This window comes from Bos grunniens, chromosome 14, assembly GCF_055505025.1.
Source record: "Bos grunniens cultivar Pamir isolate PY7600 chromosome 14, Bosgru_T2T1.0, whole genome shotgun sequence".
Taxonomy (NCBI): domain Eukaryota; kingdom Metazoa; phylum Chordata; class Mammalia; order Artiodactyla; family Bovidae; genus Bos; species Bos grunniens.
In genome coordinates, this window is record NC_141178.1 from 42,100,112 (window position 1) to 42,115,660 (window position 15,549).

Consider the following 15,549-nt stretch of genomic DNA (forward strand, 5'->3'; position numbering starts at 1 on the left):
GTGAAGCAATTTAAAACTTTACTTGCCTTGATAACATTTCATCTGCCCAAAGATAAACATAAGACCAGTGGGATGGAAGGTACTCTTTGGCAAGTATTTCTTACCAAAATCGGAGAAGGCAATGACAACCCACTCCAGTACTCTTGCCTGGAGGAAACTGGGTAGAAAAGTGGAAATGAGTGAAACCTGGAGAGAAGGTTAACATGTCATCTCAAAGAAGAGTTTTGAGCAGAATCACGTGATGCTGTCTCTAGTGACTTTGAAGACAAAAGTGCTCTCTTTTTTTAAATCTATGTATCATTTCTCTCATTGTTTTGTTATCTTTTAGGAATGAGAGTTGGAAAAGAATTCTTTGAATAGAAGTTCCATCTGTGAGTACGTGAGGAGAAAAGAAAAAAGGGAAAAACAAAAGCTAAAATAATTATGTTTATCTAAGAAGATAATTTAAAACTAACAAAAATTTTAATGAACAAAACCCCAAAATTTATTTCTTAAAATAACAGATATAAGTGCTCAAATAATAGCTGATTAAATTGATTTCAAAAAACTGACATACAATTTTTAATAGTTAAAAAAATTCTTAATCTATCTTAGACTTAATGAGAAGTTGATTAATAAATATAAACTAGACTAAAACACTTTAAATAGGATGTTACTAAGTGCCATCTGAATGGTTGAGACATTCATGTGATTCTGAAATAGCATGTCTTACCTGATTCTTCCATTCTCAAATTCTCTGAGAAATTGATTACTTCTAGTCCACTGTTAATTTATTTAAAAAAAAAAAAGCTCCACATTCTCAAATTCTCATTCTCATCTTCTTCACTTTTATGACAATTCTGTTGTTTCTTTACCTTTTTCATGCCATGAAATAAAAGGATCAATAATGTGGAAGTGTTCCAAAATACTGCAAGACTTTTAAAAAGTCTTCAGGTATTTGCCATCCAAATATGGTCTGGTAGAATTAATGAATAATGAAATATTAATATTGTATAGGTGTTATTAAATGGAAAATTTCTCATAAACAATACACACTTAAACATTTGTAACAAATAATTTTTTCCAGTTTCATTAGAGTTTGAGATATAGGAAAATGAAATAAGAACTATTTAGGAACATTTATTTTTCACAAGTAGAGTGTCCATTTGAGAAACAGATAAACATAGGGTCTGGGTCTAGATTAGAACTTGACTTCTTTCTGTTCAAACCACTGGGATGTGCTATTGTAATATATTCACTGCCAAGAGGTACACTATGATGCAAATGATGGAATCTATCATACACAGAAAAATCGACTTCCTATCAACTGCATAATATGAAAAGAAAAATTGTAATAAGAAGCAGTGTCAAAATGTGAAATAGAACGAAATATATTCATCATTCACATATGAAAAAGAAAGAGTATCACCTGCTCATTGCAGACACTTAATGGTAAATGAACAATGAGTATAAGGGTGGTAGGTCTTCCATTTTGGATGATAATGTTCATATTTACCCTGTGTTGTATTTATTGCCTATTTTTTAACTTTAATAAGAGTAGAATAAAGGTTGCACTGAGTCCATTAGGTGTAGAGTAGTCTTGGCCAAAAAGCAGTAATTACAATACAGTATAGGTCAAGAAGCCACAGGCTATTACAGTTCAAATTACTATTCATCCAATCCTGGTTAAATCTAGCATTACAACTAGAAAGAAGAATCTAAGTATTTATAAATATTTATGCATTTTGTATTGACAGTTCAGACATTTTACTTCTTACTGTTTTTTGAAGACCAAAAAATAGAAATCTTCAAAATCCCTTCACAGAAATGGAGACATATATTTACTCTTTATCCATTTGCCGCAATGGAATATAAACCTAATGTTTTAATTATTAACAAACTATAACCAAAGTCAATAAAGTCTCTATTAGAAAAGCCAATGAATACTTCAAATGAGCTCATCCATAGCCATAATGTTATAGAAACTATTTCCAAGAAAAAAAAATAGAACATCGGAGTATCACAGTGTTTCTGATTTTGTACATATCTGTGTTAAAATATAAGCAGATGATAAATTTAAGATTTTAACATATAATGTGAAGGACAGAATAAAAGTGTGAGGTACTTCTAGTAGACAGAAACCACATTTACATATATTTTTGCTTCTCATGGTCTTAACCAAATGGAAAAAAACACTTTCTGTGCTAAATTGCAAACAGATATCCTCAGATTATCTTTTAATATTTTGCTTCTTCAAAACTGTAACTTATTTTATTTAAATGTATCTTTCTGAAGGAGATCAGTCCTGGGATTTCTTTGGAAGGAATGATGCTAAAGCTGAAACTCCAGTACTTTGGCCACCTCATGCGAAGAGTTAACTCATTGGAAAAGACTCTGATGCTGGGAGGGATTGGGGGCAGGAGTAGAAGGGAATGACAGAGGATGAGATGGCTGGATGGCATCACTGACTCGATGGACGTGAGTCTGAGTGAACTCCAGGAGTTGGTGATGGACAGGGAGGCCTGGCGTGCTGCGATTCATGGGGTCTCAAAGAGTTGGACACAAGAGCGACTGAACTGAGACTACATATAAAGACTACCAGGCTTCTAAAACCTATTAGCAACACAGAGCAAAGGAATAAAATAATTTGTTAAATAGAGTTTGAGGTGATTTATCAAACCACAGTCCACAAAAATTGAATATTATAATTTTTTAATTATGCTAGAAAGTTTCTAGAAACAAATAACTAATGGGATACACAACAAATGTCTTCTCATATATAAAGACCTGTAGTGTAGAAGGAAATGGCAACCCACTCCAGTGTTCTTGCCTGGAGAATCCCAGGGACGGCGGAGCCTGGTGGGTCACACAGAGTCGGACATGACTGAAGCGACTTAGCAGCAAGAGCAGCAGTGTAGAAGAAGTAATGGAAAAAAAGATTCCATTGCCCCACAAAAAAGTCTGACCAATTCGGTAGAATTTCAAAAGGGTAGATTTTCACCCACAACAAGAAAATTTCAACAGTTTAAAATATCTAATTATTTATTTACCTGAGGTTAGTCATGTTCTCTTTCAATTGAGGTAGTCACTATAAATATGACAGCTGTCTTTCAGGGTTGATTATTAACAGTTGAGGTCAAAAAAGAACCACTATTGTCCCTAAACTTCTGAATTAACATGGTCTAAAGATAACATCTGTAGAAAAAATTTTTGCCTGTCTGCCTTTTCTTTTTTGGCATTAAGAGAAATTGAGTAGCTGGGTATCCTTGATAACTAGGAATATACTATAAATGGTTAAGATACATTTGAAGTGGTTTAAAAATTTAAGAAAAAAAAAACTGTGTTATCCAAGGTGTAGGGAATTAAGATTTTCATGTAATATTGATAGGAAAGTAAATTATTCTATTCTACAGGATTTTAGGATTGTGTGTGAGTATTTCTTCGTCTAACAATACCATTCCCAGGAATTCTATCCTGAAGAGATATCACACAAATTTATCTCAAAGTTATGCAACAGAGAATGTTCATGTTGCTCTTATTTATAATGGCTATAAGTTTTAACTTAATGTCAACTGATAAATAAATTATACTATATTAAATACATAGTACATAGAATATAAGGCAGTCCTTAAATTTAATGATGTAAAACTAGCTTATTTACACAAAAATATGAGAATGTCCATCTGTGTAAAACAAATGTCTTTCTGTGATCAAATACACGTCAATTTATATACAACCACAGGCACGCTTAGTTGTTGTTGTTAAATTGGTCAGTTGTGTCTGACTTTTTGCAATCCTGTGGACTGCAGCCCGTCAGGCATCCCTGTCCTTCACCATCTCCCAGAGCTTGTTCAAACTCATGTCCATTGAGTTGGTGATGCCATCCAACCATCTCGTTCTCAGTTATCTTCTTCTCCTCCTACCTTCAATCTTTCCCAGCATCAGGGTCTTTTCTAATGAGTCAGTTCTTCGCATCAAGTGGCCAAAGTATTGGAGCTTCAGCTACAACATCAATCCTTCCAATGAATATTTAGGATTAATTTCCTTTGAGATTGACTGGTTTGACCTCTTTGAAGTCCAAGGGACTCTCAAGAGTTTTCTCTGACACTACAGTTCAAAAGTGTCAATTCTTCGGTGCTCAGCCTTCTCTATAGTCCAGCTCTCACATCCATACGTGACTACTGGGAATGGCAAACCACTTCAGCATACTTGCCTTGAGAACCCCATGATCAGACATGTTTAGGCTCACGGTTAAATATGGATGCTGATGTTTATGTTTTTCCTTAGAGTTTTCTATATTGGTAAGTCTGTTAAGGGGCATATATCAATATTGTTTTTAATAAATAATTATTGAATTATTTTTATGAATTATTTTAAAATTTCATGATAGCATATCTTATGGGGAGCGGATCTAGAAAAAATACAGAAAATAGCTTCTACTGATATTATGAAAATAAGTATTCAAGATTAATACTCAAAAGTGAATTGTATTGCTATATATGAGTAATGTACAACCTGAAAATGAAATTAGGACAACTTAATCATTCATCAATTCATTCATAATAGTATCTCAAAGAACAAAATCCTTGAGAATATATTCTAAAAATTAAATGAATATTTAGTGAGTGCCTACTGTGTCCTTGGCCCTGATACACAAAATAGATCAAGCAGACGAAGTCCCTGCCCTCAAGGAGCTTCTATGCAAGTGATTTACATCTTTTTAATATATCAGATAATGTTGCAATGCATTTTTAAAAGTAATTTGTATACTTAAACAAATATTCTGTTAGGCAGTTTTCTAGAATCACTATATTATAGAGAATGCAAGTTTTAAAATTATCATCAATATGGCTAACTGCCCTGTGAAAGCATGGTACCAATGACACTCCTACTCAGTCTTTGAGAGAATACTAACATTTCAAACAATAGAAAATGGACCTATAACTCTACTTAAGTCTAATGATTTTTCAATAGGTCAAATTTTGGAGTAAAGTTAATATCGAAGGGAATGATGTATCATCTTAAAGAAAGAAAGTAAAAAAAATAATAATAACTGAACTACAACTAGTATTCAAATAAAGTAGTCCAAGAGGTAAAGATCTTTCTTGTTGAGAGTTAGAAATTATTGCATTTGCTACTGAATTTTACAGGAATCATTCTTCATGTATAAAATGAGAAAGGTTGAGTCATATTTCCTTTCAAAACTGAATCAAATTAAAAACTAAATCAGATCTTTAAAAGAAAACCGCCCACCAAAAAGGAAATTGCCTTCTCTCACTTGAAAATATAGCAGTATGTTACCTCATTAAAATGCCAATATGTAACCTATATGTGGTTGGTAAAAAAGAAATAAAAAATTTGTCAACCCTGACGTTAGTAGGCTTTGTAAAGTGATGTAATATAGAAGCAGAGGATTATTTAGTGCACTAAATGTAAAAGGAAGGCCATCAAAAATAAAACCTGCCTGTTAAGCATGAATCAAATTCCCAACTTAACATATACATTCACAACCAAGTAAGCTTCAAAACGTGCAAGGAAAAAATCAAAGTCCAATACAGAAAAATCTGTAAACACTTATTCCAACATCAAGTATACGACACATAATATTACTTAAGTCCCCAAAGATTTGGTTTAATATATTTTCCTATATTAGTGCTTGTAAATATAGAGGAAAGTAATGTGTTTTTATATTGCTTTTGGAATTAGTCCCAATTATTACACAGTGATTTTTTTGTGTTCTAAAAACTATCTTTAAAATATATGTACCCTGGAGTCATTATTCCAACAATTATTCTTACAAGATTTCTTTAAAATTATGAAGAAATTTGAAAGCATTTTGTGTAGATACTCCACAAAAAATAACTGACATTACTATTAACAATTATTTAAAAAACAAACCAAAACGTAGACTTCTCCCGACCACCTATTCATCTGCTATCTCCATAAGAGTACAAGGTGTAGTTAAATATTTTCAAAATTGTGGTTACCAGCGGGTAAGGGAGGGGAGGGATGAACTGGCAGATTAGAATGGATGTATACACACTCTGCTGTCTTAGGTGCTCAGTCATGTTTGGCTCCTTGCGACCCCATAGACTGTAGCCCACCAGGCTCCTCTGTCCATGGAGATTCTCCAGGCAAGAAAGCTGGAGTGGGTTGCCATACCCTCTTCCAGGGGATCTTCCCAACTCAGGGATCAAACCCAGGTCTCCTGCATTGCAGGCGTATTCTTTAACAACTGAGCCACCAGGGAAGCCCATATATACACACTACTACATATGCAATCAGATCAGATCAGTCACTCAGTCTTGTCCGACTCTTCACGACCCCATGAATCGCAGCACACCAGGCCTCCCTGTCCATCACCAAGTCCCGAAGTTCACTCAGACTAACATCCATCGAGTCAGTGATGCCATCCAGCCATCTCATCCTCTGTTGTCCCCTTCTCCTCTTGCTCCCAATCCCTCCCAGCATCAGAGTCTTTTCCAATGAGTCAACTCTTCGCATGAGGTGGCCAAAGTACTGGAGTTTCAGCTTTAGCATCATTCCTTCCAAAGAAATCCCAGGGCTGATCTCCTTCAGAATGGACTGGTTGGATCTCCTTGCAGTCCAAGGGACTCTCAAGAGTCTTCTCCAACACCACAGTTCAAAAGCATCAATTCTTTGGTGCTCAGCCTTCTTCACAGTCCAACTCTCACATCCATACATGACCACAGGAAAAACCATAGCCTTGACTAGATGAACCTTTGTTGGCAAAGTAATGTCTCTGAATGAGGTTCGTGACATTGTACAGGAGACAGGGATCAAGACAATCCCCATGGAAAAGAAATGCAAAAAAGCAAAATGGCTGTCTTGGGAGGCCTTACAAATAGCTGTGAAAAGAAGAGAAGCGAAAAGCAAAGGAGAAAAGGAAACATATAAACATCTGAATGCAGAGTTCCAAACAACAGCAAGAAGAGATAAGAAAGCCTTCTTCAGCAATCAATGCGAAGAAATAGAGGAAAACAACAGAATGGGAAAGACTAGAGATCTCTTCAAGAAAATCAGAGATACCAAAGGAATATTTCATGCAAAGATGGGCTTGATAAAGGACAGAAATGGTATGGACCTAACAGAAGCAGAAGATATTAAGAAGAGATGGCAAGAATACACAGAAGAACTGTACAAAAAAGATCTTCATGACCCAGATAATCACAACAGTGTGATCACTCACCTAGAGCCAGACATCCTGGAATGTGAAGTCAAGTGGGCCTTAGAAAGCATCACTATAAACAAAGCTAGTGGAGGTGATGGAATTCCACTTGAGCTATTCCAAATCCTGAAAGATGATGCTGTGAAAGTGCTGCACTCAATATGCCAGCAAATTTGGAAAACTCAGCAGTGGCCACAGGACTGGAAAAGCTCAGTTTTCATTCCAATCCCAAAGAAAGGCAATGCCAAAGAATGCTCAACCTACTGCACAATTGCACTCATCTCACACGCTAGTAAAGTAATGCTCAAAATTCTCCAAGCCAGGCTTCAGCAATATGTGAACCGTGAACTTCCTGATGTTCAAGCTGGTTTTAGAAAAGGCAGAGGAACCAGAGATCAAATTGCCAACATCCGCTGGATCATAGAAAAAGCAAGAGAGTTCCAGAAAAACATCGATTTCTGCTTTATTGACTATGCCAAAGCCTTTGACTGTGTGGATCACAATAAACTGTGGAAAATTCTGAAAGAGATGGGAATACCAGACCACCTGATCTGCCTCTTGAGAAATTTATATGCAGGTCAGGAAGCATCAGTTAGAACTGGACATGGAACAACAGACTGGTTCCAAATAGGAAAAGGAATACATCAAGGCTGTATATTGTCTCCCTGCTTATTTAACTTATATGCAGAGTACATCATAAGAAACACTGGACTGGAAGAAACACAAGGTGGAATCAAGATTGCCGGGAGAAATATCAATAACCTCAGATATGCAGATGACACCACCCTTCTGGCAGAAAGTGAAGAGGAACTCAAAAGCCTCTTGATGAAAGTGAAAGAGGAGAGTGAAAAAGTTGGCTTAAAGCTCAACATTCAGAAAACGAAGATCATGGCATCTGGTCCCATCACTTCATGGGAAATAGATGGGGAAACAGTGTCAGACTTTATTTTTTGGGGCTCCAAAATCACTGCAGATGGTGACTGCAGCCATGAAAGTAAAAGACACTTACTCCTTGGAAGGAAAGCTATGACCAACCTAGATAGCATATTCAAAAGCAGAGACATTACTTTGCCAACATATACAATAGATAACTAATAAGGACCTAGGCTTCCCTGGTGGCTGCTGCTGCTGCTAAGTCGCTCCAGTCGTGTCCGACTCTGTGCGACCCCATAGACGGCAGCCCACGAGGCTCCCCCGTCCCTGGGATTCTCTAGGCAAGAACACTGGAGTGGGTTGCCATTTGCTTCTCCAATGCATGAAAGTGAAAAGTGAAAGTGAAGTCGCTGAGTCTTGTCTGACTCTTAGCTACCCCATGGACTGCGGCCCACCAGGCTTCTCCATCCATGGGGTTTTCCAGGCAAGAGTGCTGGAGTGGGGTGCCATTGCCTTCTCCATCCCTGGTGGCTAAGCTAGTAAATAATCAACCTGCAATGCGGGAGACCTGGATTCAATCCCAGGGTTGAGAAGATCCCCTGGAGAAGGGAAAGGCTACCCACTCCAGTATTCTGGCCTGGAGAATTCCATGGACTGTATAGTCCAGGGGGTCCCAAAGAGTTGGACACGACTGAGTGACTTTCACTTTCACTTTCAATACGGACCTACTGTATAACACAGGGAACTCTACTCAATACCCTGTAGTGGTAAATATGAGGAAAGAATCTAAAAGCTGGATATATGCATATGTATAACTGATTCACTTTGTTGTACACCCGAAACTGACACAACACTGTAAATCAACTTCATGCCAATATTTTTTAAAAAGGAGGAATTAACACAGAGAACACAAAACAGCCTAGTGATCCTATCATTTACTTTTTCAACCAAAACGCAGACCAAAATGTATGGATGTGAGAGTTGGACCATAAAGAAAGCTGAGCGCTGAAAAATTGATGCTTTTGAACTGTAGTGTTGGAGAAAACTCTTGAGAATCCTTCGGACTGCAAGGAGATCAAACCAGTCAATTCTAAAGGAAATCAGTCCTGAATATTTGTTGGAAGGACTGATGCTGAAGCTGAAGCTCCAGTACTTTGGCCACCTGATATGAAGAACTGACTCATTGGAAAAGATCCTGATGCTTGGAAAGACTGAGGGCAAGAGGAGAAGGGGATAACAGAGGATGAGAAGGTTGGATGGCATCCTCAACTCAATGGACATGAGTTTGAGCAAGTTCTGGGAGTTGGTGATGGACAGGGAAGGCTGGCATGCTGCAGTCCATGGGGTCACAAACAGTTGGACACAACTGAGCTACTGAACCAAACTGAACTCCTGCCTTGGCAAGAGGATTCTTTACCACTGAGCCACCAAGGAAGCCCATGCTAGGTGTACATTTGTTGAAACCACATTAAACTATACACTTAAATTGGATGCATTTTTGGTATGTAAAATAGGCCTTAATAACTTTTATTTTAAAACTCAGAAGAGTAAATAAAGAAATGGATTAGAATAAATTAAGGAATAGATTAGAATAAATTAGGGAGAGATTTTCACACATGACAAAGAGCCACCATTCTGCTACATATTAAATATGTACTAAATGCATTTACTGCATAGTTATCTGGAAATTAAGCAAAACAAACACTATTTCTCACATTTTACAGATTGAGTTGAAAATATTGTGATTTAGGGAGTCACAAAATTAGTCGAAGTGAACACTTTCATGGGCCACAAGGCTAATAAGTTCTATTTCTATCAGAATTCAAGTAATTCTTAATATAATGATGTTTCCACATAAATTATCTGCACATTTCAAATCCAGTTATAAGTAATTAACCTGATGGAGTTACCAAAATACTTACATTGATATTGTCTTTAAAAAGAGTATTGTTTGAATTAGTCAGGTCTGGTCGTTGGAAATCTTTCATTATGAGAAACATGTTTAAGAGAATGGTATTCAAGAAATTTCAATTTTTAATTACAAGCCCATACTGTGAATGGTTAAACATTGAATATTTAAAATATTTAATAGAATTTCCCATTATAAAAGTTGGAATGAACTTACTCTCATCCTCAGGCAACACGAGAAACTCTTCCATATTTAACACTAGAAACCCTTCCATTTTTAACTTAGTGTAATAGAAAGTGAGAAGAAAGATATTTCTGCTGTGATAAAGGAGCTTACAGTCTAAAAGAGAATAAAAGGCATGTATGTGGCTCAGCTGGTAAAGAATCTGCCTGCAATGCGGCAGACCTGGGTTTGATCCCTGGGTTGGGAAGATCCCCTGGAGAAGGGAAAGGCTGCCCATTCTAATATTCTGGCCTGGAGAATTCCATGGTCTGTGTAGTCCATAGAGTCTCTAAGACTTGGATGCAACTTTCACTTTCTTTTTCTTTCATACACAAAACGTGTTGTGTGTGACTTATCAAACATCCTGGACTTTGAAGGGCACAAGTGGAAAACAACTTTATTTTTCCCTACCTGTGTATTCATACCAAGTTTCCTGACTTGTTTTGCTAACAACTAGATAAAATTTGGAGCAGTTTCATAGCTGATTCATTTATGTCCAGGTAAATAAAAAAGTTACGAAATAACCCATAAAGTGTGATGGTGAAATTAGATGCATGTGAATAGCTATCTCACCTCATCTCAAGATTTACTAGTAATTTCAAGGAGATAAACAACCACAAGACACAAAGCAGAGGGAAACCTGCAGACTGTGTCTCCCCATGTCCTTTCCTGTGTCAAACCTATACCTCTGGCCTTGAAGAACTGAAGAGGTCTCAAACATACAGCCAGGAGTACTTAAATCATGAAATATCATCATTTCATACCCCAGAGTGTTGTATAGCTTACTTGACATTCTTTATGGAGACATACCTCACAAATTCATAGATTCCTGGTTTATTTACTAAAAATAAACAACTCTGTGGACTTATTCTTTTCTTGCCCCTGAAGACACCTGAAGCAAATCCTATTGCTTTTGGTCTTGGATAATTAATAGCCCTTTACTCATTGTATTCATGTTAATAGTCTCATGTTGGTAATTACAATGTCCAACCCGGTGTAATAATTAAAATTCTGAACCACTGACAATTGAGCTCTTCCCTCAACTAGCTTAGTGCTAGCACAAGTTGGAAAAGTTAGCAAAGGGAGAGGTCTTCCCTTAGCAACCACTTCACTGAGCCAAGTCACAACATCCAGTCCTCCCAAGATGGGGCTCAGGGCAAGAGACAAGTGGAAGTGATTCCCCCCAGGTTTGTGTGGCTGATTGGCACTCATTTTAAAGCACCCATGAACTTTGGGTTTCATATGCTCAATGCTGACCCTTTTTTTTTCCTGGACTGTTACTCTCTTTCTCAGAGTTTACACTATTAGATAACTCCAAAGGCAATTTTCATGGTGCAGACAACAACTCTTTTTCTTCCAGCAACTTAAACTTTGAATCTTCCCAGGGGCCTTTGTGGATTGAAGATATTAAAGGATTCCGCTCCATGTCTCTCTCCCGTGGGTCTACTCTGTTCAGGGAAAAACTTACACAAACTTTCTCCAAATATGAAGGTGCAGTTGGCTTGCAAGGCAGTGGGCTTTCCCTTTGTCTTTGCTGCCAAACAGGTGTTTTGCCTACATTCATTTTGCCTTTAGAATTCTCTTGTCAAGAGGCAAACACCAGTTCCCTAAACTCAAAGGATACAAATAGACTTTAAAGTTCTACACACTATCTTCAGGTAAGAGTAAAATAGCTTACTACTCTTTCCTGCTGAAGAATAATTCTTCTCTAAAAGCATCCTCTTTCAATCCTTTTTGTTGTTGTTGTTTAGTCACTAAGTCATGTCTGAATCTTTTGCAACCCCATGGACTGTAGCCCACCAGGCTCCTCTATCCATGGTATTTCTAGTTAAGAACATTGGAATGGGTTGCCATTTCCTTCTCTTGGGATCTTCCTAACCCAGAGATCAAACCCATCTCCCCTACATTAGCAGACAGATTCTTTACCACTGTGCCACCAGGGAAGCCCCATCAATCATTTAAGCCCATATAACAAATTAAAGTGGCTAATTACTAATGTTAACAGAACTGCTGCTTTCCCAAATTCTTAGCTCCTCTAGAACACATATGGAGGTGAGGCTACTTGGCAAGGATTATTGGACTGCAAGGAGACAAAATCTGTCAATTCTAAAGGAAATCAACCCTGCATATTCATTGGAAGGCCTGATGCTAAAACTAAAGCTCCAATACTATGGCTTGGACTCATTGGAAAAGATCCTGATGCTGCGAAAGAATGAAGGCAGAAGGAGAAGGGGGTGACAGAGGATGAAATGATTGGATAGCATCACCAACTCAATGGACATGAATCTGAGCAAACTCTGGGAAATAATGGAGAACAGAGGAACCTGCCATGCTGTGAATCATGGGGTTGCAAAGAGTTGGACATAACTTAGCTATTGGACAACAACAATATGGTTTTCACCTCTGGAGCCTCAGCTAATACTAAAAAAGAATGAATTTTGAAATAACATACATACACACACACACATATATATGCAAGTGTGTTACTTTTAATATTTTATTTCACTATTTAGCTAGATAGAAAGGGATAAGTGACATAAAAGAAGTACAATTTAAGTGTAAGGGAAACCTGAACAATGATAAAGAAATAACTATTTTTAAACATTTTCCACAACATAGAAATATCTATACATCATGTAGCAGTTCATCTCATACTACAGACCCTCCAATACAATATGATTTTTGATACTGGGCTAAAACACATGCCTCTTTAACTCTCACTGTTACTGGTTCTGCCTTTGGAAATCATGCAAAACAAGCTACATCATAAACATAGGGCAGGAGGAGAAGGGGACAACAGAAGATGAGATGGTTGGATAGCATCACTGATTCAATGGATGTGAGTTTGACCAAGCTCTGGGGAGTGGTACAGGACAGGGAAGCCTGATGTGCTGCAGTCCATGCGGTCACAAAGAGTTGGACACAACTGACTGAACAACAAGCCCTTCACAATATGTATCATATTTCTATGAATATTTCTCTTTTTGAGCTAAACACTGTTCTCAGTGCTTTATTTCTCAAAGTTATGGTTTTTTACTCCCCTAACATAAAATATACTAACCTCTAAATCTCTCATGTTCTGTCAACATTCCTACATGTGAAATGTCTCATTCTGGAAACGTGTTTAAAGTGATTGAATTGTTCTAAATACTACATTTCTTCAAATACAATTTAAAAATATGCTTTTGAATCAGTTCTAATGAGGTGGATGAAACTGGAGACTATTATACAGAGTGAAGTAAGCCAGAAGGAAAAACATAAATACAGTATACTAACGCATGTATATGGAATTTAGAAAGATGGTAACGATAACCCTGTGTACGAGACAGCAAAAGAGACACTGATGTATAGAACAGTCTTATGGACTCAGTGGGAGAGGGTGGGAAGATTTGGGAGAATGTCATTGAAACATGTGAAATGTCATGTATGAAACGAGATGCCAGTCCAGGTTCAGTGCACGATGCTGGATGCTTGGGGCTGGTGCGCTGGGAAGGCCCAGCGGGATGGTATGGGGAGGTTGGGAGGGAGGAGGGTTCAGGATGGGGAGCATGTGATTTTTTTTTAAAAAATAAAATTAAAAAAAAAAATAAAAAAAAATAAAAAGCTAATCATGGTAAAAAAAAAAAATAAAATAAAAAAAAAAATAAATAAATAAAAATAAAAATATGCTTTCATTTTTCGTTAGATATACCATACAGTTTCTCTTCTGAGCTCTCTGTTGACAAAAAATCCTCAATTTATCTTATAAAATTTTGCTTATTAGGTAAAATTTTCCAAAAAACCTATTTTATTTAATAAAGATAATATTAAAATAAACAGTACTAAATGTCCATGTGACTTTGAGTTTCAGCTTTCCAATCTAGAGTTTTGTGCTGGTAAAACCATAAAATAAAATCGCTTAATATAGGTCCTTAAAAATATTTTTTGATATGGACTATTTTTAAGGTCTTTATTGAATTCGTTCCAATAAGTGCTTCTGTTTTATGTTTTGGTGGGGGGGTTTTTTGGCCCCCAGACATGTGGGATCTTAGCTTCCCAACCAGAGATTGAACCCTCATCCCCTGTATTGGAAGGTGAAGTTAATCAGTTGACCACCACGGGAGTACCCCAATATAGATTTTTAAAATAAGAAACTGAGGAAGGACTAGGACATGCTTCACTAGTTGATCTCTCCCTACCTGGACACTAGTGCACCCAATCCTGAACTAGTTTATAGTACTTAAGAAAACAGAAATCAAATTTTTGAAAAATAATGTTTGACTAAAATACAACAGCAGACTTATTCATTACTTCAAACTAAACTATGCAAATTAATGTAAGACAACAGGAATATAAAACTCCTAAGACACTTCACCTAAGGAATTTACTTTATTTTGAAAAGAAAGAATATATGCCTCTAAGATAGTGTATATTAGTATTGTGTGTTAACAGTTATGCCAAATGAGTGAAAGGAGTTCTTCAGAGGTTCAAAAAAAATCATTTGTCATGACTTAGAGAACAAACATATGGTTACCAGAGGGGAAGGGTTGGGGGAAGGGATATAGGCGGTTTGAGATCGACATGTACACGCTGCTGTACTTAAAATAGATAACCAACATGGGCCTGTATGGCACAGGGAATTCTGCTCAATGTTATGTGGCAGCCTGGAGAGGAGGGGGGCTTGGAGAATGGATACCTGTATATGGATAGCTGAGTTGCTCTGCTGCACACTTGAAATTATCACAACATTGTTATGATAAATATAAAATAAAAAGTTTTAAAAAACTACCTGTCAGAAATTTCATGAAGGAGGGGTAACTTTAGTTGGACTGAAGAATGATTAAAGTGAAAGTGAAAGTCGTTCAGTCATGTCTGACTCTTTGCAACCCCATGGACTACACTGTCCATGGTATTCTCCAGGCCAGAATACTAGAGTGGGTAGCCCTTCCCTTCTCCAGGGAATCTTCCCAACCCAGGGATCAAACCCAGATCTCCCGCATTGCAGGTGGATTTTTTACCAACTGAGCCACAAGGGAAATAAAGAATGATTAAAGAATGACCAAAATTCAGAGCAATGATGATAAGGTTGCAGATCTTGTGTGCAAATATGAAAAGAATAACGTGTGAGGCATATTGGAGCATTACAAATAAATTGTCCTTGAAAAGAGGGAGTCATGTATGATATGTGGGAAAAGTTGGGATGGGGCCAAAATATAGGAGATTTTAAATGATGTGTAAAGAGTGTGGACTCCAATTCATTGGGCAGAGGCTTTGATGCAGACCGTGATAAACATAGAGAGATGTTTTAGGAGGAGTGATCTAACTGAATTACCTGGACCTGAGAAGAGAAGAGAGGCTTCATTTGGCAAATTGTTGGTGAATTATAATTAACAGTCAA